Here is a 27426-nt window from a genome sequence, read left to right as displayed (position 1 = left end):
GAGAGAAAGGCCGGTCGGAAGGAAGGAGGGAAGGCGTGTGAGGAGAGGAAGGGCTTGGGAGAGAGCGCGCCTCAGGGCGACGGAGGAGGAAGGATGGTTGGGTCGGTGGAGGGCGTGCCTGGCCTCATCCTGAGAAGAGCAAAAGCAGCTGAGAAGCAGTTCAAGGGAGGGAAGAAGCTCCAAGGACACACTCTCTGCCTTTTCACTTGGCACCCTGGGCAGTGCAGAGTCCAGACACTCAGACCCTCTGGGACACAAATCCAGTCAGGCCTGCATTGTGAGACCCCATTTAGTAATCTTGGGTGTTTTTTGTTGTTTAGTCGTTAAGTCGTGTCCAACCCTTCGTGACCCCCTGGAACAGAGCACGCCAGGCCCTCCTGCCTTCCACGGCCTCCTGGAATTGGGTCAAATTCATGTTGGTATTTGGGTGTTTAAGGTAAAGGTTCCCCTTGACATTTAGTTCAGTCGTGTCCGACTCTAGGGCGGGGTGCTCATCATCATCTCCAAGCTGTAGAGCCAGCGTTTCTCCGTAGACAGTTTCTGTGGTCACGTGGCCAGCGTGACTAGACACGGAACGCTGTTACTTTCTCACCGTGGTGGTACCTATTTATCTACTCGCATTTACATGCTTTCGAACTGCTAGGTTGGCAAGAGCTGGGACAAGTGACGGAAGCTCACTCTGTCGTGTGGATTCAATCTTACGACTGCTGGTCTTCTGACCTTGCAGCACAGAGGCTTCTGCGGTTTAGCCCGCAGTGCCACCACGTCCCTTTTATTTGGGTGCTTATATGCAGATAAAAAAATTAAGCCCAGTTAAGAAAGATAAAAGTCCAAAACAACTGCAGTAGCCTGATACCTTTCTTAGGGCAAGGCAGTGTTGCAAAAAGAGTGAAAAGCAAAACGAAGATCAAGACCAAAACTAAAAGGAGCCTGGTACCCTTAGGACTGGTAGGTTTATCTCAGCCTAAACCTCCTTGGATTACAATCCACTTCGTTTCTTAGAAAAGCTACTAGAAAATAATTAACAGTTTAGTTAACTGTTGCTGAGTCCAAAAATCAAATTCAGTTAAAATGAAGTTAGAGGATGGGAATTTTTAACACTTAGATTAGTGTTAACTATTGGGATTAAAATAAAGCCTAACCAGAAACAGTTAGAAAAATCCCACCCATTATTTTACTTCGCTCTTCTCGTAACCCTGATTTGAACCTTGGACAGAAACAAAGATGTCAATTTGAAAAGTCCATTTCTCTCTTCCTCCATGCCACTCCCTATTCTTGTAATTTCATGTCCGTATCCTCCACCTTTTTAAATGAATGATTCTCAAATGGATTCCGGCACTAGTTCCCAAAACTCAAAATTCATTTACCTGAGACACATGAAGCCTCTGTCTGGTGTCTAGTACAGAACACAAGATGACTACCATCTTGTTCCAAATTGTTCTTATTCATTATCTGTTGGTTTAATATGTTTTAACCTGTTATATGTCTAATTTAATAATAAATGCTATCAGGTTTGCACTCATTCATTTAAAGGTCTACACTGTACTCATGCACCATGTTTAGTGAGGCAACCTTATATGGGAAAGTGTTATAGGACTGCAAAGTGCAGTGTAAACCAGTGCAGATTTACTTACAAGTAACTCCTGTGTTCATCCTCCTGTGCATAGATTTATTTTTTATTAGTTATATTATAATCTATCTTTTCTCTAAAGATTTTCTTTATTTTTGTGTCCAAGTACAGTATTTGTATTTTAGTTATATAGATATAGATGTAGAAGTAAATGTAGATATATTTTCCTGGAGATTTTATGTAGAGGGACAGAGACTGTGGTTAGAAGACACTTAAACTGCAAAACTACACTCACATACATGGCAAAATCCCACTGCATATATGGGACTTCCAACATATTGCACTGTTGGACTTTTAAACCATATATTGAGTCTGTTACATCAACTGTTGCATTGTGCTGCATTCTTTCTCCTTCCCATTCTTGTTAAGTATTGAATAATTGAGGCTGCAAAGCTGTTACCATTTATTTGGACTCTGTGAACTCAGTGGAACTTATTTCTAAGTAGACATATAAAATACTGTGTTCTAATTGACTTTAATTTTCAGTTCATCAATCAGGTGCAGTTTAAAACATGAAGGGACACCCACACACACGTTTAATTATACAGAGACAACAACTGATAAGGGCACATCTGCACATATTGTATTTTCAGACAGGAAAAAGATAAAATTTCTGAGGGAAAAGGTTCAAATCTTCCACCAAAGATTATGGGATCAAGTCTGCAGAACAGAATGACGGATACCAAAAGAGATTTGCTCCATAACAGTGGCACAGCATGAGTCCCCCCCACCCAACAAGGGTGGTTGCCCGGGGTGCAAAATTCTTAGGGGCTCAAAATGTCAAAAGAAAAATAAAGTAGTAATAATAAACAAATAATAAATGTACAAATGATCAAAAAAGATCAAACAGACTCTGAGAATTGGTAAACAAAAGCAATACTAAAATACATTCAAAGCAGTAAGGCATAACAATCTATTTAAAAATCCCACTCAGTCACTGAGGGAAAGCTTGCCTGAAGAAAAACGACTTTGACTGCTTGTAGAAGGGAAACAAAGATGAGGCCAGTCTGGCCTTCGGTGGGAAAGAGTTCCAAAATCTGGGAGCAGTAAGAGAGAAAGCCCTCTCCTGTATCTCCACTAAATGCACTTGTGAAGGGACTGAGAAAAAGGCCTTTCCTGATTATCTTAACACCTGAGCAGGCTCGTAATAGACACGTTTTTGAGATAACTTGGACCCAAGTCATTTAGGGCTTTATAGTTTAGAACCAGTACTTTGAATTGTACCTGGAAACAGATTGGCAGTGAGTGGAGCTGCTGTAACAGGGGGGTTATGTGATCCCTATAAGCAGCTCCAGACAGGAATCTGGCTGCTGCATTTTCAACTAGCTGAAGTTTTCTGACACCTTCCATAGGCAGCCCTACATAGAGCACATTATAGTAATCCAGCTGGGATGTGTCACAGTGTCCAGATCAGATCTCTCCAGGGATCTGATTGTACAAATTTTAATTGTACAAATGCACTCCTGGACACCACAGAAACCTGGGCATCCAAACTCAAACATTAATCTAGGAGCACCCCCAAGCTTCACACCTGTGTTTTTAGGGGGATTTTAGCCACATCCAGAACATCCCTCGTCTGTCTTCCAGTTGACCAGGAACACTTCTGTCTTGTCTGGTATAAGTTTCAATTTCTTTGCCCTTATCTCCAGACCATTACTGATACCAGGCATTGGTTTAGAACCAAGACAGCTTCCTTGGAATGAGATGGAAAGTGGTGACACCAAACTCCAAAACTCTGGACAACCTCTCTCAGTAGTTTCATGTAGATGTTAAAAAGCATGGGGGAGGGGGCTAAGCAGCCAGGGTGTTGAACAAAAATTTCCCAGCACCATCTTCTGAGCTCTTTTCTACAGGAAATACTGGAGCCATTGTAAAATAGTGCCTCCAAGTCCCATCTCAGAGTGGTGGGCCAGAAGGAATCCATATTGAAAGTCTCTGAGAGTTCCAGCAGGACCAACAGGGACACACTCCCCCTATCCAGTTCCTGGCGCAGGTCATCATCCACCAAGGTGACAAAAGCAGTCTCTGTCCCATAACCAGGCCTGAAGTCAGACTGAAATGGATCTAGATAATCTATCTCATCCAGGAACCCCTGGAGCTGAGAAGCCACAACTTGCTCTAGCACCTTCTCCAAGAATGGAATATTAAATGCTGGTCAGCAATTATTCTCCTACCCACTCAATCAGTCCCTTTCTCACAGCTTTTATGAGCCAAAACGGGTGAGGCATGTGGTAGTCTTCACCTCTCCAAGGGTCCTGTCCACATCATCATAGATAACCAAAAAAAGTCTGTCCCAGTCATATGAAGTACACACAGCATGCAGGGTTGTAAATAAAACAGTTACACTGGCAGATTCCTTCACATGCTGGGAATATGTTATGTATGGATAACTGTGGGATTAATGTAATACTGTTTAGACTTTTACAAAAATAGAGTTACTTGACATGCCCTATCTACAAGTGGAAAAAGTTTAAAAACAAACCTGGAGCTACTGATTTACTCTGAAGGAGGTCAGCATTCTAGACTAAGCTAGTTTGTACCAGTACCTACGATGTTAAACATGCCCTCTTACTCTTTGCATCTAAAGCTCATTATCACATTGCAAGGAAATAAACCGTTATTGGACCAAAGAGACATTTTATTTTAATCATAATCATAAACATCTGTTAAACTAATGTATGATTTTAGCAGGAAATCTACTTCAGTTGATGAATGTGCAATGTGCAGCATTCATGAGGTAAACATTTTGATGCTGGTTTGAGTTTACAAAACTAAGTGTGTGACCTTTCACCATCTTTAACAAGTTTATGTTTTTCAGTTCTATTTAAGCCATCCAAATAAGTCATTCTACCTCTGAAGTCCCTCAGGTTTCTTTGGAAAGATCTTTGTTCTTCTGTAAACTTCAGAGTTCTCCCTTTGGCATACTGAAACTTTCCTTTTTTGTTTCTCAATGACCCTGTTTGGCTTCCATCCTGAGAGCACCCACAACCTGTATTTGCTCTTGCAAGGCAGTGTTTCAGTGTAGTTAGATTATGTTTTGCATTCCAAATATTGTGTGCAGATACTTAACAAACCAAACTCTAGAGTTCTAGAATTATACCTAAAGAATTATTTCCTTTTCTGCATAATTACTATATGAAAAGATGCAGTGTCTTGTAAATCTCGTACACATTAAGAAATACTTGTTGATTAATCGCTGTAGTCATTGGTTAGTCATTCATTTTTCATTAATCCTTAATTTTAATTCAGATTATTAGTTTTATTTCAGGAGCGCAAAACAGAGATGATATGTTGTTTCATTTGAAATTATAACTTGTATGGAAAAGGCTACTTATAATATAAAACAGAACATTTCCAATTCACTAAGTTTCTGTGGCAAAATCTCAGACTCGATCCAGCTAAGATGCCACTTACAGTTTATATTCATGAATAAAATTTATAAATTGCATTAAACAAAAAAATGGTTTCAAACAATTTGTGAACGTAATCTGGAGAAACCAACTCTATGGATATATTGATAGGGGCACTGTTACTGTTAGATCTCAATCTCTGTCAGGGCCGTAACTAAGGTGAACCTTGCGAAATTCAGAGGGCACACCCCTTTCTCAGCCAATAGTATCCCTAATTAGACTTCTAAGATTGACCTGGTCTACTACCAGAGACTAGACCTCAGGGGCAGATTGCATATTTCCAGCAGGGTGCTACAGGGAGCGGAAGAAAGATAGTCAGGAACTCACTAGGGCTCACTGAGGCAACAGGGTAGGTTTACCTGTGCTTGGAAGCCCAGGCCCTCCTCCATCAGTCTAGGAAAGTTCCAGAGGAACAGCTCACATAACTAGATTGTTGGGGGGCCATGCCCCCATCCTTTTGCAGAATGAAAGAGTTTGCATGTAATTTGTACATGTAATTTATATATATAAGTGTATAAATTATTTGTGAACTAGGGAGTACTTGTCAGTTGCATAAAGCAGCTAGCTCATTGCAGGTTTATCAAGAAAAAAATTAATCAGACACCAGTTTATTTCATTTTGGAAAATAGATGAGCACAGCTGTTAGGCACACAAATTCTGTTTTTATTGACCCTTAACACTAACAATGCAGACATCATCATCATCAACAACATAGCATTAAAAATACTTATGGAAGATGAAGATTTTAGGAAACCTAGACAGTAGTCTTCTTTCAAAATACACCGATTCTGAATTAATTTTATAATGCATACCAATGTGATAATGATAACATTAATTCTGATTAGAATATTATTATTATTTTACAAAGCATTCTTTAAAACACACAGGCATTTATTATCTTTGTGAATAGAATTTTTTTTGCCAGCTTGAATATTTCATTGTTTTTATGTCTTCACCATAATGTTGCATTTTGTCACATTCTTACCTTTCCTAAATATGGTGTGTGCTTCTTTTGTTTTCCAGATAATTAAATTAATCCCTATCACACATCTGATAAATAAAATCTCAATAGTAGATCTTATCACATTCACAGTTCCTGAGCCTTGTGGTGCAGTGATTACACTGCATGCAGTACTGCAGTCAAGACTCTGCTCATGACCTGAGTTCAGTCCCAACAGGCTCAGCTAGCTGGCTCAAAGTTGACTCCGCTTTCCATTCTTCTGAGGGCTATAAATTGAATACTCAGCTTGTGTGTGGGAGCAATGTGTAGCCAGCATAATTACAATTGTAAAGAACCCAGAGAATTCCTTGAGTGCTATGGGGTAGTATATAAGCAGCACACATTTTCTATGTTAATATCTTCAGGCAAGCAGCCATTGTCTGGAAGTGCAATCTGAACTAGAAAAGGCAACCAGCATAAGGGGACAGGAATACTGTAGGTTGAAATCTTCTATGGTGAATAAAAAGCCACATATTGGCAGAACCTCTGCTGGCTAATCTTGGAGATCTGCCAGGAAAGGGGTCTGCCAGAAGAATTATTCTGTGAATTAAAATATGTCAGTAAAAGAGGCAGTGAAGGAGGAACTGGGTTATTCCAGATCCAAGGTTTCTCCATCCCAGGGACACTCTGCCAGCACACAGTTCGGCCAAAGTGGGGTAATCCCAGGTAATTTCCAGAGTTGGAAATGTTTATCTGAAAGGCAAGACTGTAGCTAGAAATTTGAAATGAAGACTGCAGGCAGATATTTGAAAAGAAGCAGCTGGCTGCAGTATTGCACTGTTGTTACACAGCTCATAACATGGAATATTCCAACTGTTTTATCTCTTTGTTCTTCAGTTTACCCACTTTGTGATACTTGGTTACTATTTGCTTTGGATTGCTTATATATATGACTATTAAATTTAACTGGCTTGTTTCTTACTGTCCCTACAGAGTATAAATTCAGTGCACTGCTCCCCATGCAATCTTTTGACTGTGAGTCACCACTATATTACCAACAATCTGTTCCTTTCTCTTGGAGGACATTGCTATGTTTCTCTCTCTCTCTACTATCCAAGTTCTTTTCTACTACACACAATCTTACTTCAATGGGACTGAATTATTGTTGTTACTGTTAATTCAATAAGAGTCAAACTATTTCAGCCCAAGAATGCTTTCAATAAAGTAATCCAAACAGCAGTTACAAATATGACTTTGTAAGTATAATACATAAAATGTTCTAGTTATTTGAAAAAAGTTAATTTTAAAGGGCATTTAAAGGTATTTGTAAAGATATTTGTAGAAGCACTCTGATAGGAAATTTTCAGAATTATGTTTTTTTAATCTATGTGGCAAGGGAGGTATTCTTTTGTTCTATCTTTTGTATTTTTATAAATATTTGCAAAATTTAATCTTAGGGTTGGCTCCTGGCAAGAACTAGAGAGTATTTCCCTGCATTTTTCTAATCTTCTAGTTAATAACGCATAAAAAACAAAATTACTTACACTTCTAGAGCAATGGTAATAATAACCGCTCAAGAAATAACGAGTGATGCTTGATTGTTACATCATAAATAAACCTACAAGTTATGCATCTGTTGCCTTTTTTAAAAAAAGTCAAGCTTTGCGCAACACAATTTCTTACATTTTTTCTAGTTTCATGTACATTTTGACTGTTCTAATTATCATGTACTTACCAATAAGGTAAATAAATAAATATGTAACAAGTAATAAGACCATTATTATTCTAATTTGTTTTCATTGTTGCACATTCACTTTTATCTGGCAAAATCTTCCTTTTTGTCTTGTTGGCAATAAAAACAAACAGCAAAGTGTGTTGCTTATATGCTGACCCATATTGCTTAAAGTAGTTCTGGGTAGTTTACAATTTTTAATTATGTAGGCTATACATTTGCTCTCTCAACAGGCTGGGTACTCAATTTACCAGCCATGGAAGGATGGAAGGTTGAGTCAATCTCGAGCTGGCTGCTTGATCAAACTCAATAATCAAACTCAGGTTGTGAATACAGAGCTTTGACTGCAGTGCTGCAGTTTAGCCACTGTGACACAGAGCTCCTCTGCACTTTTGTCTCTAGGTGTAATAAGAATTTCTAATATTATTTAAATAAAATTTATACAAATGAGAGGAATATAGGGTTATCATCCCTCCCAATTCTCATGCCCCTTATACTCTACATTCTTTTCATTGTACATAACTTGTAAATCTATCCCAGCAGTGACACTTCTTTGTAATTAAAGACTTTGTCCTGTCCTGGGGCCTCCAATAGCTTCCCGATTATGAAGGGGATTCCACGGGAGCCTTAGGACCTTTGGAGGTGGGAATTCATAAGTCTTTTACATCTGAAAAATAATTCTGGCTGATGAGTCATCAGACTTTACAGGGTTTAACTTATGGGACAGAATTTCGCCCTCATTGTCAATTACCTTGAATAAGTCAGTGAAACTACATTGTAGTTGTACATTGGTGTACATTTCAGTAAAAGGTGTACATTTCTATACACCTTTTACTGAAATACAGGAACTCCGGCACAAATAGAAACTATCATACTCTTTTAGTCTAATCCCAAAAACTATTGCTGGATAGTGATAAGAGAATGATTCTAGTACTTACAGCCTTTTAGTTTTGCAAGAATAGGCCAGGTGTTTCTTTTAATCAGACTTCTACATAAATCACAAGTCATAACTTTGTCAAGATAAGATCCTTTTGAAAAGCTGCTTCTGTAATCCCCAGATATGCTAGTGCTGACAGGTCCTAAGTGTTATATATCCATCCTGATTTAGACGATTCATCTGAAACAACGAAATAAAGTTCCTTTCTTTCAGCTCTTATAGACTCAGGCCTGTGGTTTGCTTTAGGAAGTCAGCCCATCTCATATTTGGTCTTCCTCTTTTCCTGCTGTCCTCCACCTGCCCCAACATTATTATCTTTTACAGAGGATCCTGCCCTCTTACGATATGCCCAAAATAGGGCAACACTCAGCTTCATTTTTGCTTCCTTGTAACTGACAGATGGGAAAAATTGGCATATTTCTCCATGCTAAATGGTTAATAAACCACTAGATAAAAAGTCAGCTGCTGGATAACTCTCTAAGTTAGAATGCTAAGGGTCAGAGGTTCAATTCCCCACTATGTTTCCCAAAAGAGGAGCCAAACTGCACAGTCCCAGAACACTCCAAGAAGAAGGGAACAGTAAAACACTTCTGAATATATTGTTTTTTTCTAGAAAATCCTGGAAAAGGCCGCAGTAAGAAATAATTGTTGGTTTACAATTATACTGAAAATCTAGGTGACAAGTGAGATGAGCTTAATTTTCCAATATGATTCAACTAGCATGTGTTGAAAATATACAAGGGTTATTAGGAGTTTTCCATTCTCCAGAAATTATTTTTTAACTCTGTTTTGAAATAATTTATCTATGTAAAGCATTGCATCCTCCTTCAAAACAGCTTTTGTTTCAGATTTTCTATTATTTCAACTTGTTACATCATAAATAAACCCACTAGAGTTCAGCAAGTCTTTAGAAAATGACTACTGCCAACCTAGCATTTTGAAAGCATGCAAATGCAAGTAGATATTTGGTACCATCTTGGTGGGAAGGTAACAGCATTCTGTGTCTAGTCATGCTGGCTACATGATCACAGAAAGTATCTATGGACAAACGCTGGCTCTTCAGCTTACAAACGGGGATGAGCACCGGTCCCTAGAGTCAGACATAACTGGACTTAATTATCAAGGGGAACCTTTGCCTTTACCTTTAATGCATGTGGATGTGAGAATTGCACCATGCACCCCTATGCAATTACAATTAACCTCAAACAATCCTATTACGCCTGATTCAGCCTGCTCCAATTTGGCTGTCTAGCCAAGCCCTAAGTCTATTGTAGCAACCAGGCATCAATTTTTTGATGATGCTCATTATGTTGATGAAGTGCAAATAATATCTGATGAAACAGACTCTTGTTGAAGAAAATGCATACTATAAAGGTGTTAGTCTTTATGGTTCCACAGAAGTGAAAGAGTTGATCCTCATATAAGCTATTTATTCCTCAAGCCAGAGATAATAGTCATGAAAGCTAAACTACTGTATACTAAAACCCTCAGATAGTTTTCCAGCTCCTACAGTTTCCAAAACAAGAAAAGTTCTTTTTAAATCACAAAATCTGGAAAGAAATATCATCAGTTAGTCTATGCATACTTTATAGTATGCATATATCATATTGCCAGTATCAAACCAGAGACCAAAAAACTTCTTTTAAAATAATCACAAAAAGAGAATGCCTTGGCAGCAGAGTATCAAGAGCACTGGAACCATGAGGGGATAGTGTCAAACCCATTCCACACAATATTTTACTCTCTCTCCCTTTTTCTTAAGAATACATCAGAAACTGGGAATTACTCAGGAAGGCAGTTTATAGTTTCAAGGAGTTAAATAAATGAATATTAAACATGGATTGCCATGGAAAATATATGTCTACTTCTTCACAAAGGAATATTTACTCACAAAGGATATTTATGATATATATCATAATTTGCTATCACAGCACGTGGTAATGACTACAAATTTGGAATGCTTTAAAGACTGTTATCTTCAGGGAGGACTGGGATGTCAATAACTATTATCCAGTATTCCCTCTAATTTTCCGCTGAGCTGGGTGTGGCTCCGCCCCTTGTGCACACAACTCCACCCCTTCATCTGACTCCACCCCAGGCATGTAGAGTTCCACCACAACCAGAACCAAAGGAGCTGGAAACACTCACCATGGGTGAACAGAGGAAGAGGAATGATGTATGGAAGGGGTGCAGTGCTGCATGCCCACACAGCTGCACAGCTTAGAGAGAACCTTACCGATGACAAGTGGAATCTTGAGTTCCACGCATACCCGAAAGCACTCAAAATTCTGTAACTGTTGAGTTTGCTTAATTCTCATAGGATGGTAAAGAAAGTTGTACCCTCTTTCCCAAGAAGATGTTTGTATTTCTCCAAACATTTCCTCTAAGTCTACTGGTTGCTGTTTAGTCATTAAGTCGTGTCTAATTCTTTGTGACCCCATGGAACAGAGCACGCCAGGCCCTCCTGTCTTCCACTGCCTCCCGGAGTTCAGTCAAATTCATTCTGATAGCTTCGGTGACACTTTCCAACCATCTCATCTTCTGTAGTCCCCTTCTTCTCCTACCTTCACATTTTCCCAACATCAGGGTCTTTTCCAGGGAGTCTTCTCATGAGAGAGCCAAAGTATTGGAGCCTCAGCTTCAGGATCTGTCCTTCCAGTGAGCACTCAGGGTTGATTTCCTTTAGAATTGATAGGTTTGTTCTCCTTGCAGTCCAGGAGACTCTCAAGGGTCTCCTCCAGCACCACAATTCAAAAGCATCAATTCTTCGGCGGTCAGCCTTCTTTATGGTCCAGCTCTCACTTCCATACATCGCTACTGGAAAAACCATAGCTTTGACTATACGGACCTTTGTAGGCAAGGTGATGTCTCTGCTTTTTAAGATGATGTCTAGGTTGGTCATCTACTGGTATCTTCCTCTTACTTCATTGGTCCTGTTCTGACTACAGATGTATTGACTAAGTTTGTTATTCAATGGAGTGAGAGCTAAAGGAACCCCATGTTCTGAGGCACCATGTCTCTGAATATTATTTGTTGGGACCGACAACAGGGTATTACTTGGTGAGACAAACAAACTTTATGTCATATTACCTGGAAACATCTTAATTGCTGCCTTCAGAAAATGGGTCGGGGAAAGGGTGTTCCAGGATGCTTATGTTCTGATGTATAATTTTGCATGAAATTTGCTTACAATATGACATTACGTGGGCTGTTAGAGAAGCATTTTAATTAAGTGCTAATCTTGGTTAAAACAGCATGGTTGTATACTGTTCTGACCAAATGATGGCCTATTCATAGCAGTTTATGTCTCCATGGTTAAACATTAGTCAACAATTAAATACTTTCTTTTTCAGATTTGTATCATACTCATACATAATCAGTGTATTTTACAAATCCAAATACCTTGTACCAAAAAAATTAGTACCTTGTACTAAAAATTAGAATAGAATATAACCTTAAGTATATTTTCTATTGTAAATACAAGGAAAAGAACAGGCAAGCAATTACAGAGTTTAGAGTACACAATGCAGAGAACTGGTTTCAAAGTAGCCATTGTCTAATTCTCTAATGCTTTTAATCTAAGGGAATATATATGATGCAATTCTACCTCATTTAAGATTCATAATTTTCCTTAAAAACTTGATGGATTAAAACTGATTGTTTCAGCTGCTTAACACTTTAGTAAAAGATGGTTTTTCTAGTAGTGAGAAAAGCAAAGCAGTGAACCCATATTTATTTATTAACTAAAACAAATCTCTTCTTTCATTTACTTTGGAATTTACTCTTCAGTTTCCTTTGCTCTTGCTGTTCCCCACCACATGAAGGAAAACATGTATCCATGCTTCAAGATAACCCAAGAAACATGTAAAAGAAAAAAGGTGGGTTTTTAAAAATACATATATTACTGGGATACATGTGTATGATCTTTGTCACTCCTCTGTTATTTTCAACATATTAACCTTTGGTACATTGAATCTCGCAGTTCATAGTTTTATGACTGGAATTACATTCAGTTTAATTCTTCCTTGCAGAAATACTTGGTGAAATGAAAATATTTCAAATAATAAAATAATAATGAACTGGAAAGAATTTAATATAATTTAAAGACTAAGAGTTCAAATAAGTCTGCACTGGAGAAACAAAAGAGCACATATTTTAAGTACTGTTTGATGGACGAGATGGATGGACAGTGTCATTGAAGCTACCAACATGAATTTGACCCAACTCCGGGAGGCAGTGGAAGACAGGAGGGCCTGGCGTGCTCTGTTCCATGGGGTCATGAAAAGTTGGACACAACTTAACAACTAAACAACACTACGTTTGTATCATTCAGATATTTTGAACATCAGCTCTCATAATTCTCCATCCTAAGAGATCCACCTACATAATGTGGCTCATCTGCATAAAGCACCAGCTAGAAGCCTTTATGGTTTAGCTTGCTGTTCAGAAATGAAGCTGCCCTGGTGTTTTCTGGGAGTTCAAGGGACAGAAGGATAGGCTATGAAGCATCACAATTAATATTTCTCCAGGTACATGAAATATAGATGTCTATACATGTGCCTATGTCAAATGGAACTCCTAGAAAGAATAATTCTACAAGTTGAAGTCCAAGAAATTTTATTTGTTTCTCCGTATAGTCCAGCAGTTCTTGACCTTGGGTCACCAAGTGTTCTTGGACTACAATTCCCAGAAATCCTGGCCGGTTTCTGGGAATTTTAGTCCAAGAATATCTGAGGACCTAAGATTTATTTATTTATGTGTTTAAAATATTTTTAACCCACCTTTCTCATTGAAAAGGATCAAAGGCGGCTTACAACACTGAAAGACAATTTTTACAGTTGAAAGCAATGAGTGTACAACAATGGTTAACATCATTAAAAGACAATATTTCAACCTTAAGAATAAAGAGTAAAGAAGCATCTTATATCATTAGAAGGCAATATTAAAATGGAAAACACAAGTAGAGTAGTACTAAAAATCCAGTCAAAGCAGTGATGCATAACATTCCTGAGAGAAGGCTGCTTGCCTGAATGTCTTTGCCTGAAAGAAAGTTTGGGAACCACTGCTATAATATAACCATATATTATGGCTTTGGAGGAAACTGAGTACAGGCTGAATATAAACTGCTGCAACTTATGAATGCTGACATATCTGCTTTACTGTGGTACAGGCATAAGGGAAACAGCAAATGGTTGTAAATTCACAAAGTGCATTGAATCTCCTTTTCGCAGATTCAACAAAATAGACATTTTTGCTCACCATATGAGAGGAAGTATCTGCAGTCTGGACTTGTGTGAGGAAAGGCATGGCATTCCTTCCATTACTTTTGTACAGATAATGCACGGCAACCATACCAAATAAATGTTAAAGCCACTTCCAGAAAATAAATGAGAATTCTTGGCTTAACATGTGTTTCTTCCATTCACATTTAACCCATTCAATTATGTTGTTTAATAGTTATTAGCGATAATGAGATTGCGGATATTTGTCAAAACAGACCAGGAATTGTTTAGCAATATTGGGATCTTACATGGATTCCCAGTGTGGTGTTGTGAATAGAGTGATGGACTAGGACTAGTTTGCTTATCTGAGGAAGGGAAGAATAAGGGGGAGGAGCAGTGGATTGAAGTGTGGGAGGAGGACTTAAAAGAGGGAATGGTTGCATGGGATTTTCAAATAGTAACGGGTGTGAAGAGAGAGGAGAGAGAGGAGATCAAAGCTAAAGAAGTGAAAAGTTTGATAGATGACTTCCTGAATCTAAAAGTGGGTGGATTGCTACCTGACCCTGCTCCGAGGCAAGAAGGCATTGTAGTTCAAGAGACTTTAGAATGGACCATGGTGGTGTTCCCTCGGGAGCGCGGTTGCTGGAGGAAGGTGGTATGCCCGGATAAAACACACAAGCCTCCACCTGAGGGGGATTGGGCTCGCCACCCCTGCTGTGGGACAATTTGCACGGTGAGAAGTTCCCCCCTTCGGAAGCCTACCGACAAGGAGTGTTTTGGACTGGCTCCCCCGTTTTGAAGCAAGATTACATCGTTAACAAGTATGGACAGATTGAGAAAAAGTTAAGTGAATGGGATTCGTTGGAACCTACTGAAGCTGTAATTGATACGCCGTTGCTACATGTTAATAAAAATTGTTCAGGTTCTGAAGTTCGGTCTCCTCCTATTCCTGCCTACCTTGGTGAACCGCCAAAAACTCCTTACGAACCTTTTGACATCTGTACTGAGGAAAGGGTCATTGTAAGTCAGGATTGCCTTGATGGCATGTAATTACGATTATTTTTATTAGGCACTTTAAATGACTTCACGTCTATATGTTGCTGATGATTGGTTTTTAAGCCACAAAAGCAGATGTGAAGTTGGATGGCTTTAGTTCGAAATGCTATCAAGCCTTCAAGGGAACTTGGGAATGCCAAACTGTTTAATTTTCATGAGAGTACCACCTCTACACTGTTCATTACAGTACAATATTTACAGCACTTTTATGCACAGTGCCACCTGGTGATTGGAAACAGAATACACTTTGACTTGTTGCATCTGTTGTTGCTTGCTATCACTGGTTATTTGTTATTTTGAATATTGTACAACTGCCCAATAGACTCACAAAGTCTTGATCTTTCTGTTGTAAACTGCAAGTTATGCGTATTAGATCACTGTAATCTGCATGCGCCAATGATTTATCCCTGTGCTCTAAATGATTTGGAGAATATGAGAATCGTTAACAAGGTTTTTTAATCTGCAAGTTTTAGAATGGTGGGTGTCAACATGGTGCATACATACATAAAACATAAATGATAAAACAATAAGACTGATAAAAATCATACTGGTAAATTTACTTATTTAAAACTGTGATTCTTTGCAATCAGTAAACGAGCATTACAAACACAATATTCACTTCATATTAGCCCATAAGTCAAATATTTTATATTCTATTTACTTGTTTATTGCAAGGAGTCCTCCCTAATTCTACAAACATTTTCAGAGACTACTACTTGTGTTAACTAAATCTAGTAGCCACTGCACACCCTCCTTACTCAGAACTATCAAATGTTTCTTTTTTCCCCTTGTTCCTAAAATGCCTTGCTTTCATTATAATTGTTTTCCTGCCCACCACTAAGTGATATACATTCCAGATGCAGAGTAATTTTCACACCTTTTGTTAGCGTTAATCATTATCTTAAAAGCAAAAAATAATTCTACAAATTTTCCTAAGAAATCCAATACCAGTAGAACCAAGACTTCCTTCCCCTTTCCCTTCCCACTGCAGCCCTATGTGATGCCCATAACTTTGGGGGGGGGGGATCCAACTCTTCTGTTAATCAGTGGTATAGGAGAGTAGGGGAACCACGAATTCTCATGAAAGTGGCATATCCTATGGATATATACGACTGGAGCAATAGTCCATGTTTCATGCACACTTGGGGTTATTGATTGTACGCTGCATCTGTTATCATACTGTATAACACGTTGTTGAAAAAGCCAGTCATGGTGCCATATCTACAGCACAAACACAAGACCATTGACTCAGTAGCAATAGTTCAGCTTAATTTAGAACAAGTACTGTATTTTTGTGCTCTGCACCATTACTTTTTATTCTTATCTTAGGCATCCTTTAGTCTCGAGAGACTATGGTAACGTGCTCTGTATCAAGGACTTGGAACAACGTCTACTGTGGCTGAAAAGGCCAATTTGAGAGTGACAATCCCTTCCACACTGAATACAAATACAATCTGTACCCTGTCCAGCTCCCTGATTTTGCTGCTTCCGGGACTACCTCTTTGCCTTGGCCTCCAGGACGAGGGTCTCTTCAAATTGGGAGAGGACGTGATGCACCGCCTGCCTCCAGGCTGAACGGTCAGATGTCAAGGTTTCCCATCTCTTTTATTGTAGTAGTGATATTGTTACTAACTAATAAAGTACTTACTTCTATAGCTTAATCTATATACACAAGGCTTTACAAGTGTCTGACTTGGCAGGTCCTTACTCTAAAGGGCTAATGTAGTCTAAACACAGAGAAACATCATATAGTGGTAATACTGAGTTGAACAAAGAAAAATGTGCAGCTATTTAATTATATGTACTTAAGTGTGCAGTGCAAAACAGGCATTTTTTACTCAGAAGTTAACTCTCCTGACATTAGTGGCATTTGCATTATAGACAATATAAATGTTCCCTGGGAACCTACTTTCCCTCTTCTTTTAAATTCCATTGTATCAAAAAGAAATTTCCTGAAAAATCATGGCCTATGCCCAGGGCTTAAAAATGCATTCATCCACTCGTCTATGATGAGTGAAAAATGAGTCACAGCTCCCTCCCTGCCTGCCTCCTTCCCCTCTGCCTCTCTCTCTCTCTCTCTCTCTCTCTAATCTTGCAGTCCTCCCCTCCCACATTGCAAAAGGAAAACTGCCCTCTTCTCGCAAGAAGAGAGTTCAAGTGGTCCATAGGAGAATGTAGAGTAGGCCCATGCTGTAGAATATGGAGATTCCCTGCTCCCAATTTCAACAGAATGAGGACACATTTTGGGGTGGGAGGGAACTGTGGCTCCTTAAGAGGCCGGGCGCTTTTGCTTTCAATTTTATTTTTGCTGGAGACATTCAAAAGAAAGGCATTCAAAATACAAGTTTCATGACCCCACAGGCATGCAGGTAATAAAGCAATCCAAGTCTGAGGGTATAAATCAGTGATTCCCAATCCCAATAAATTGCAAGGTTATAGTCCGGTCATGCTGACTGGTTAAATTTTTCACTGACTGTTGAGACATTCTAAAATTTTTCAAGCCCTGCCTATGCCTTTCTCCTATTGTGAAATCCATGCACACTCAGGGTATGTGCATTTGCAGGGCACACCTACAGAAGCAAGTGAAACATCTAGTGCTGGCTTTGCCCACACCAAATTAATTATTTATTCAGCAAAATTAATTAAATGAAGATATTTGGCATGTGATTGTAGCCTATTTGGACAACTAAGTTGCTTCAAACCATATGAAACGGCTTGCACACTCCCCTTTACATAATTCCTGCTCAGTGTTCTAACACATTTAGAAGGTGGAGTTGGTTGACCCAATCCTTTAAAAAAATCCTGTTTATTTTTGTGGATTATTACTTCTGCATTCAAGATTTAAAATGTACCAGCATAGAACGCAACATGTGCCTTAGTTGCCAGCAGGGAAAAGGATGAGAAACTTTACAGGGCAAAGGTCACATAAATGTCAAGAAGGTCTACAGGATTCACTGCTGCTTGCTTACCATTCACAAAGAGACACCAAGCAAGGGAAAATCCCAGAACCTGACTCCTTGTTTTTTCCATCAGTGAATCATTTATCACCTAAACACACCACAATTGTTGTGGCTCTTTTTTCAAAACCCTGTAGTAGAGTTGGGTAACTGGTTCTTACACAGTAACTCCCAACAGCCCTATGCCATACAGTTGGGAAAGTACTGAAGTAAAAGGCATATGCAAAAGGAGGAAAGAGGTATAACTCAGCAACATCTGTGGGCTGCAACACATCTAACAGGCATGGAGCTTTCATATTTCTTGGACTTCAGCTCCCAGAATTTATCAGGAATTCCCCTAGCCATAATTCTGTGGGCCTTGTGAAAGAAACCAGAGCCCTCACAGTAGTTTTTGATTACTTATAGGTGTTAACAAATGCTCCATCAGCCATTTTGCTCCTGTGAAGAAGACAGAGAAAAACGGGTGGGAGTGATAGAACTTTATAAAAGCAGCAAGGGAATAGGGTGCTAGTAGTCTCTCTGCACATTATTGTGCCTCTAAAAAAACCCCCCTACTAGTTTAAGCAAAACAAAAGGCTGATTCAGGGAGGGGAGGGGATGAAAATTTGTGACCACCATCACAGTACTAGATTTAATCCTATACTTCTATTTGGATGACATATCTGAAATTGTCAAAAATCAATCCATGTGTGTGAGGTGGGGATAGGAAGGGTGACAGGAAGAAGAAATGTCTCTTGTTTTCAGTTCCACTTGCTTCTTTGTAATGCCCAGTGTAAAACTTTTATTTCTTCTCATGTTCAGATTGTTAAGCTTTCATTGTGGATAAATGTCCGTGTTAGATGCTTCAGTTCCATATGAGGTACTTCAAAGAATGAGAAATATAAAATATGAGTAATCTGAGCTTCCTGTCTCCACCTCCATATTTTATACATCTGAATACCTGTATCCTTTCTTAAGCAGCATGTCTTGGCTAACTTGTTATTTCTCAGTTCAGATCTTTTTGAGGAATAGTCATGACTTCCTGCAGTGACAGAAGATTCTAAAGCATTTCTTATGAATCAAGATATCTCTATAAATAACAAGAATTAAATTAACAAGGCATAACCATTTAATTCTGACTTGGTCTGTTGTGACTAACTTAGGATCTGAGTTGTCAAAATGAGTGTTTTGCAGAGATAGCTTTTCTTTCATTTCAGGGTCTTTGAGAGGAATTTCTCTTTCAGTTTTGGATTCTTTCAGTTACAAGTATACCTGCAAGTACGTAACTGAATCTTTTGGGGTTCTTCCATTTAATTTTTCCCATTCTGGTATTTGTTGTGAGAACCAATTAGGCCCTACAGAATCCTCAAAACTAGTCAAAAAAAGAAAAGCAGGAACAAGGCAATTGCCTACTTCAAAAGTGGGCAACATCAATAGTACATGAGAAAGAAAAATCAATGACCCACAGACCTATGCAGCCATTAACAAGTACTTAAAACTAAAAACAGTGGAGAAATTAGTATTTTTCATCACATCATTATCCTCATCAATTCATCAGCAAGAAGCAATATAGATGAGAGATTATTCATCATGATCATAATCAAATTGAAACACACACTAAAGGCAATATTTTTAAATCTTCCCAACCCAAACTTCTCAGATACTGGGGACTGGGGAGATTGGCCCTATTACTTTGATAGCTTAAATTCAGCAGTACAGGCAATAGTCAACAGAGTGAAGGACAGCAGACAGGCCCTCCTGGCAGTAATAAAAGAAATGGGGGTAGGGAGTGGATCTCTTTAAAGATTAATCAAATAAAAGGATGTAAAACCTGGGTTGTTCAATATAGGAAATAAATCCATAAATTCCATTAACCTCTCTTTTGGGATCCTTAATCTATTGTTTTAAAGAAGCTCCCTATCATAAAATCGCCAGAGACTCTGAAAATGAAATAAAAGGCCTTTTGTGCCCCTTCTAGTTCGGATTACTCCAAAAGACCAAGCCCTAATCAACATGAACACTGCCTAAAGCAAATTAAAACTGTGTGACAGTAGTGAACCTCTGACCATTTGAAATCTTTGAGCTTCTTGCTGTAACTCACTCATGGACTGTAGTTTACTGGATTTTTGTGATGAAATAGTCAAGTTTTTAAATTATTTAAATTATTTGAACAAAAAGGCCTCTGCATTGAGCATCTCTTCAGCTTTGCTCACAGCCCTGATGCCCATATCCAACATTGCAGGTCTGAAACTAGTGCGAACGAAATCAAAATAGTCCAAAGCCCCTTGCTTTCTTCCAGGTGGTGTATTCTTGTCCCATTTTACTCCAGTTTGGTCCAGTGCAGGAACTGCTCATGTGAACCCTAATACTACATTGTTCCAAGCTAAAATGGACAGGTAAAACAAGGAGGAAAACGAGGTGAGAGTGAAGTAGGCGAGGAAGACAGGCAAAAGGGGTGATATGTGTTGAGAATGAGATGTAAACGAGCAATTCTGGATCCAGTACATCCAGCAACAAATACCGTCCCCATGATGTGTTCATAAATATATACTGGGTGTCTTATTCAAATCTTCAATTTAAAAATGCTAGAATGATCCAGAACAACCCCAAACAATTGAATACTACTGGCAGATGAGCCCAAATCTGTTTTTATTAATGAAGCAGCATATTCATATAGAACACTGGTCGTCCCAGTTCATTCATTTTTACTTTCTTAATCAGCTTTTCCATGGCATAAGATCATAGCTCAGTAATGGATGTGGCTGACACATCAGAAGTTGCTTCAGAGATATGTGATTTGCTCAGCGTAAGCAAATCCGTGATGTGGGACTACGTATACTTGATGTCAAACGATGCTCCTGAAGCAAGTTCAAGAGACACACCTTTTCCCAAGAAGTGTCCTAGAACCAGGAAGGAAGAAGGAAGGAAGGAAGGAAAGAATTTGAGGGTGGTGTGCAGCCTGCAGATTAAACTTTGCCTGTCTCTGTATTAAATATGTATGAATCCCTGTGGACTAGTAGGCAGCAGCCTTGGTTTAATGGATTAAATATAATCCAAATATAACCCAAACCGTTGACTGCTTTTCATTTTATATCTCACAAATCTGCTTTATTATTTCATCAACACTCTTGGTAACCCCACCATGAAAGGGTCTGACAACAGCATCTTCATCTCCACCTAGGTACTAGTTATCAGTTCATAGCACAGAGGGTTTCTCAACACAGAATTTTATCATCGTCGTTTAGTCGTTTAGTCATGTCTAACTCTTCGTGACCCCATGGATCAGAGCACGTCACGCCCTCCTATCTTCCACTGCCTCCCGTAGTTGTGTAAAATTCATGTTGGTTGCTTCGCAGACACTGTCCAGCCATCTCGTGTTCTGTCGTCCCCTTCTCTTGCCGTCACACTTTCCTAACATCAAGGACTTTTCCAAGGAGTTTTCTCTTCTCATGAGATGGCCAAAGTACTGGAGCCTCAGCTTCAGGATCTGTCCTTCCAGTGAGCACTCTGGTTTGATTTAGAATTGATAGGTTTGTTCTCCTTGCAGTCCAGGGGACTCTCAAGAGCCTCCTCCAGCACCACAATTCAAAGGCATCAATTCTTCAGCAGTCTGCTTTCTTTATGGTCCAGCTCTCACTTCCATACATCACGACAGGAAAAACCATAGCTTTGACTATTCGGACTTTTGTTGGCAAGGTGATGTCTCTGCTTTTTAAGATGCTGTCAAGGTTTGTCATCACTTTCCTCCCAAGAAGCAGGCATCTTTTAATTTTGTGGCTGCTGTCTCCATCTGCAGTGATCATGGAGCCCAGGAAAATAAAATCTGTCACTGCCTCCATATCTTTCCCTTCTATTTCCCAGGAGGTGATGGGACCAGTGGCCATGATCTTAGTTTTTTTGATGTTGAATTTCAGGCCATTTTTTGCACTCTCTTCTTTCACCCTCATTACAAGGTTCTTTAATTCCTCCTCACTTTCTGCCATCAGAGTGGTATCATCTGCATATCGGAGATTGTTGATGTTTCTTCTGGCATTCTTAATTCCGGTTTGGGATTCCTCCAGTCCAGCCTTCCGCATGATGTATTCTGCATATAAGTTAAATAACCAGGGAGACAATATACAGCCTTGTCGTACTCCTTTCCCAATTTTGAACCAATCAGTTGTTCCATATCCAGTTCTAACTGTTGCTTCCTGTCCCACATATAGGTTTCTCAGGAGATAGGTAAGGTGGTCAGGAACTCCCATTTTTTTAAGGACTTGCCATAGTTTGCTGTGGTCCACACAGTCAAAGACTTTTGCATAGTCAACAAAGCAGAAGTAGATGTTTTTCTGGAACTCTCTGGCTTTCTCCATAATCCAGCGCATGTTAGCAATTTGGTCTCTAGTTCCTCTGCCTCTTCGGAATCCAGCTTGTACTTCTGGGTGTTCTTGGTCCACATACTGCTGAAGCCTACCTTGTAGGATTTTGAGCATAACCTTGCTAGCGTGTGAAATGAGTGCAATTGTATGGCAGTTGGAGCATTCTTTGGCACTGCCTTTCTTTGGGATTGGGATGTAGACTGATCTTTTCCAATCCTCTGGCCACTGTTGAGTTTTCCAAACTTGCTGGCATATTGAATGTAGCACCTTAACAGCATCATCTTTTAAGATTTTAAATAGTTCAACTGGAATGTCATCACTTCCACTAGCCTTGTTGTTAGCCAGGCTTTCTAAGAATGTTATAGCAGAGTCTTAAAACCTGTCACCTCCAAGCACATATGTGTAGCACATATGTTGCATATCCTTAATGTTGGAACTAATAAGAGCTAAATTTCCACCTACTTGCACACTTAATTCGGAGTGCTACAGTGTGTATCATCTTGGTCTTGGTCTACTGCAATACATATGTACTCTTAAGGATCTCTTCTAGTTCCTTCTAGCTGCCCTTCCAATTCTCTGTCTTATGTTTTAGTTGTAGTCTTCTTTCAGACTGATGTTTTAACCAAGGTATTAAAAATCTGTAACTACTGTATTTTTCCATCTATAAGAGGCTATTTTTCCCCTAATATCATTACCCTAAAAATTGAGGGGCGTCTTTTACACAGAAGTAAGCTGAGATAGCTGAGGAGAGAACAAAACGGCACATACCTTGCCTCTTGTAAACAGGCTTCCTTCAGCCAGGAGGCTTAGTTTCCTACAGTTAGGAGACTTAGCTTCCTCCAATCACAAGCTTTATGGAACTGATGTCAGCTGATCCTGAACAAACCAATTGGAGCACACCTCTTTGGAGGTGGAGCCTGTAGGCTCAAGATTCAACAGAGGCAAATTGTCCGACATTCTGAGCTCAGAGGCTGAATCCTCAAAGCTAAGTTTTTTTTTTAATTTGGGGGTTAGAAAATTGAGTGTGCATCTTATAAATGGGGGGTTTATAAACAGAAAAATATGGTATTTCAGTTTTATTGTCAGCATAAAATGGTTCTTCTGTAGTCATAATTTTTGTCTTTTTAATGAAAAAATCTATTTGTTTGAAATATGTTACTGGAAGAGATACCATGGACCATTGGAAAGAGGAACAAACCTAATAAAGTGCTGTTTTTATCCACAAAAGCTCATGTATTGTAGGTGTTTGTGCATGCACATGGCCTGTGCTTCTTTCTTTAGATAAATGGATTGTTAAACACAATCCATAACTGCCTCAGCTGTAACCATAAAACAGCAACCATATACTTCTAAGAGAGAATCCTGAAGTTGAGTCATGACAACTGGACTTCTTTCTTCTTAGGTTGAAACGTTTCACTACTCATCCAAGTAGCTTCTTCAGTCTGAGGAGAGTTGGTAGGAGACCCTTGATATATCCTATTTAGACTAGGGGGAATTGAAACCAACATGGAGGATATATGAGAGGTCTCCTAACAACTCTCCTTAGACCAAAGAAGCTACTTGGATGAGTAGTGAAACATTTCAACCTAAGAAGAAGTCCAGTTGCCATGATTCAACTTCCAGATAACCTCACCTGGATGACTGAGAATCCTCAGAGATATATTCTAAGAGAGAAGTCCCTGGTGAATTCCATCTTGCCAAGAACTTTTGGACTTTACATCTAAGAGTAACTTTCCTGGCAAAATCTATCTTGTCATGAACTTTATGTACTTCACATTGGGACAAACCTGATGAAGTGTTTTTCCCCCCATGAAAATGTCTGTATTGTATGATGATTTTAAGTGGTCTATAAAGGTATCACCTATTTTCGCAAATCAAGGCAAAACTCTCCCTAGAAGCAAAAATGATGAAACAAGGGATATTGTGTTTTTCAAGACTCACTGGGCAAGACTCTGTGGAAAAACAATGACACTGGGAAAAGTTGAAGGCATCAGAAAAAGAGGAAGATCAAATAGAAGAAAGATTGACATGCTCAGGGAAGCAGCAGTCTTAAGTTTTCACAAACTTAAGGGCCTGTAATGATGGGACATTTTGGAGGTCATTCATTAATAGGGTTGCCATAGATCAAAGACAACTTGATGGTACATAGCAACAGTTGTATTCAACTGTAATTCTGCTTTTTAGTTTTTTTCTTTCATCTGCATCAATAGTTGTTTCACATCATAGCTATTATTTCCTGTATGTTCTGCATATCTTAAATAATGTATGTTTCTCTCAGCAGTTTTCGTTATTTCATTGAAATCTAATCCAGCTTTTTGTATAATATATTCTGCATATACATTGAACTGATTAAGAAATTATAATACACATTGTCCAACACATTTGCCAATGGAAAGGTATTATGTCTTTCTATATTATGTGCTGTTGTCTAGAGTATAGGTTATGCTTCAGGATCACACTTCAATTCCTTTTAAAATAATTAATTTTTTTATGATCCACACATTTTTAGGAGCCACTGATTTTCTTCTGAATTTTTGTTACACTTCAATAGACAACATATATTTGCAATATGATCTCTAATACCTCTGTCTTTACCGAATCCACCTTGCATGTCTGGCATTTCTCGCTCCATTTAAAATTATATATAATTATAATAATTTGTAAAATCAAAACAAAATTTTGTGGTAAAATCTTGAGTATAACTTTTTTTGCATCAAACATTAATGCAATGGTCCATATTTTTGTCTTCTTTCTTGGGAACTAGAATGTGTACTGAATATTTCCAGTCCATGACTGTTGGTCTGTTTTCCATATTTCTTGGCATTAATTATGCCTAGCTTGAAATAATTCTACTGGCATCCCATCTACTCCTGATGAGTTATACTGTATATTTGTTGTTATTAACAGAGGCAAAGAGAAGGGGGGCTCCCAGTGGAAATTGCCAGTTGGCATCTCATCAGATCAGAGGCAGTTGGAGCTCTAAGCAAACATATTTGACAGCTTTCTTTACCTCTGCCCCAGCTGATTCAAAAATAATTTGTTTGTTATCTGGACAGCAACAGTGATTTCAGCCACGGAAGTCAGCAGGGATCCAGTTTTAATAACTATAGAGCAAAGTAGATCAAAGTGTATTATCCCTGCTGTTTAGTTGCTCCCAAATGTGCTATCATTTCCTTGAACTATCAATATACAGTGGTGCCTCGCATAACGAGCGCACCGTTTAACGACAAATCCACATAGTGATCTTTTTTTTATTGCTAATGCAATCGCATTGCGATGTTTTAATGGGCAAAACATCGCATTGCAATGATCGGTAAGCATTTCGCTTACCGATCTTCGCATTGCAATGTTTCTAAAACAGCTGATCGGCGGTTCCAAAATGGCCACCGGGTGCCCAAAATGGCCGGTGCAACCATTTTCGCGCGGTTTCCTCGCTTACCGAGGGCATGAAAATGGCGGTGCTATAGAGGAACTTCGCATAACTGTGAGTTTGGGCCACATAGGAACGTATTAAACGAAGTTTAATGCGTTCCTATGGGGTTTTTAGTTCTGTTTTGCGATGTTTCCGGATAGCGACGATTAATCTGGAATGGATTAACGTCGCTATGTGGGGCACCACTGTACATTTATAAGCATCTTGAATCATACATGAGCCATACTGGTGATGCAAGATGGTCTGTACTATTTTCATAATGCTTAAAAGGTAAAGATAAAGGTTCCCCTTGACATTTAGTCCAGTCGTGTCCGACTCTGGGGTGCAGTGCTCATTCCCGTTTTCAAGCCTGACTGGCAAAACGTCAGGAAAAACAACCTTCAGAACAAGGCTAAAGAGCCCGAAAAACCCACAACAACCATTAGATCCTGGCCATGAAAGCCTTCACAAATACATAGAGCCAGCATTTGTCCGTAGACAGTTTCCGTGGTCACGTGGCCAGCGTGACTAGACACGGAACACCGTTACCTTTCCCCCATGGTGGTACCTATTTATCTACTTGTATTAACATTCTTTCAAACTGCTAGGTTGGCAGGAGCTGGGACAAGCGACGGGAGCTCACTCTGTCACGTGGATTCGATCTTACGACTGCAGGTCTTCTGACCTTGCAGCACAGAGGCTTCTCAGGTTTAACCTGCAGTGCCACCACGTCCCTTTTCATAATGCTTGCTTAGTGCCAAATACTTGTCAAACAAGGAATATGTTGGGTGAATATGTTCCTCTCTGAGAGATTTCCTGACAATAATTACTCCACCCTTAAAGGTCATGTGAGTTCATGGATTAACAGTTACGTGGACCATGAATCTTGCAGTCCTGGAAGAGGAAAAAAACAACTACCGGTAATAGGTGCATCACTTCAAGAGGCAGTGTTACAGTGAGTCACTGTCTGCCCTCAATTGGTTCATCCTGCTAACTCAGTTTGCTGGTTGATAGTCTTTGGAAGTCAATAGATTATTTCAGTTGAAAATTTCTATGTCCCTCTCTTCTTCTTCTTCAAAGCTAAATGACAAATTTCTCTCCACTCATATGAACAAATGAACCTTAATGAGAATATAAAATTAGTCAGAATTTATTATATTTTGGACAGAGCCAGTATTGTTTAGTGGTTAAAGGACTGGACTGAAATTTGGAAGATCCAGTCTCAAGTCCCTGCTGAGCCATAACATTCCATAGGGGATCTTTGGCCAGCCATTTCAACAGTGGCCTATCTCACTAGGTTGTTGTGTGAAGAATAAAGGGTGAAGGACAGCACATAGGAGACACAAAAGAGACAGCATAGCAACCTAAAGTTCCAGTATGCTGTTTATCATACTTTGCACTTCAGAAAAGACTACTTCTATTAGGTATTCTATAAAGCTAGTGGCTTCTAATCATCCATTTGAGACAAATTCTCAAATACTTTGCAATACCACAGGGGTAACTTGGAACAATACATTGTTCTGGGAAAATCCATTTGTCTCCTACTGTGAGGACTGCAGGAAGCTTGAGGTGGTGGCATATTATTTCATTGTCCCTGTCTGCTAAAAAACTACTAAGATTTTATCTTGAGGTTAGAAAAGACCAATTTTCAAACAAGAGAATGAATAAAATCTAGAATGAAACACCAAACAAGCAACTGACCTCAACAATCTAATCTAAACATCTTTATCTATTGGGTGCATTTCTCTCTATTGTGAAAGCAATATAGCCCTCATCCTCTCCATACTGAAAAA

General features: G+C 39.1%; 1 long non-coding RNA gene across 1 annotated transcript; it reads left to right on the top strand.

The window, feature by feature from the left end:
- The first annotated feature begins 21 nt into the window (after positions 1-21).
- LOC140705594 (uncharacterized) lies at positions 22-27426 on the top strand. Its single transcript, XR_012084987.2, has 3 exons — positions 22-277; positions 12439-12527; positions 16257-27426. It is a non-coding gene; the product is annotated as an uncharacterized LOC140705594 (long non-coding RNA).

The sequence above is a fragment of the Pogona vitticeps genome, chromosome 3 (assembly GCF_051106095.1).
Source record: "Pogona vitticeps strain Pit_001003342236 chromosome 3, PviZW2.1, whole genome shotgun sequence".
In the NCBI taxonomy this organism is placed as follows: domain Eukaryota; kingdom Metazoa; phylum Chordata; class Lepidosauria; order Squamata; family Agamidae; genus Pogona; species Pogona vitticeps.
The sequence above is the reverse complement of the archived record's forward strand: the minus strand, read 5'-3'. Positions and strand labels throughout refer to the sequence as shown.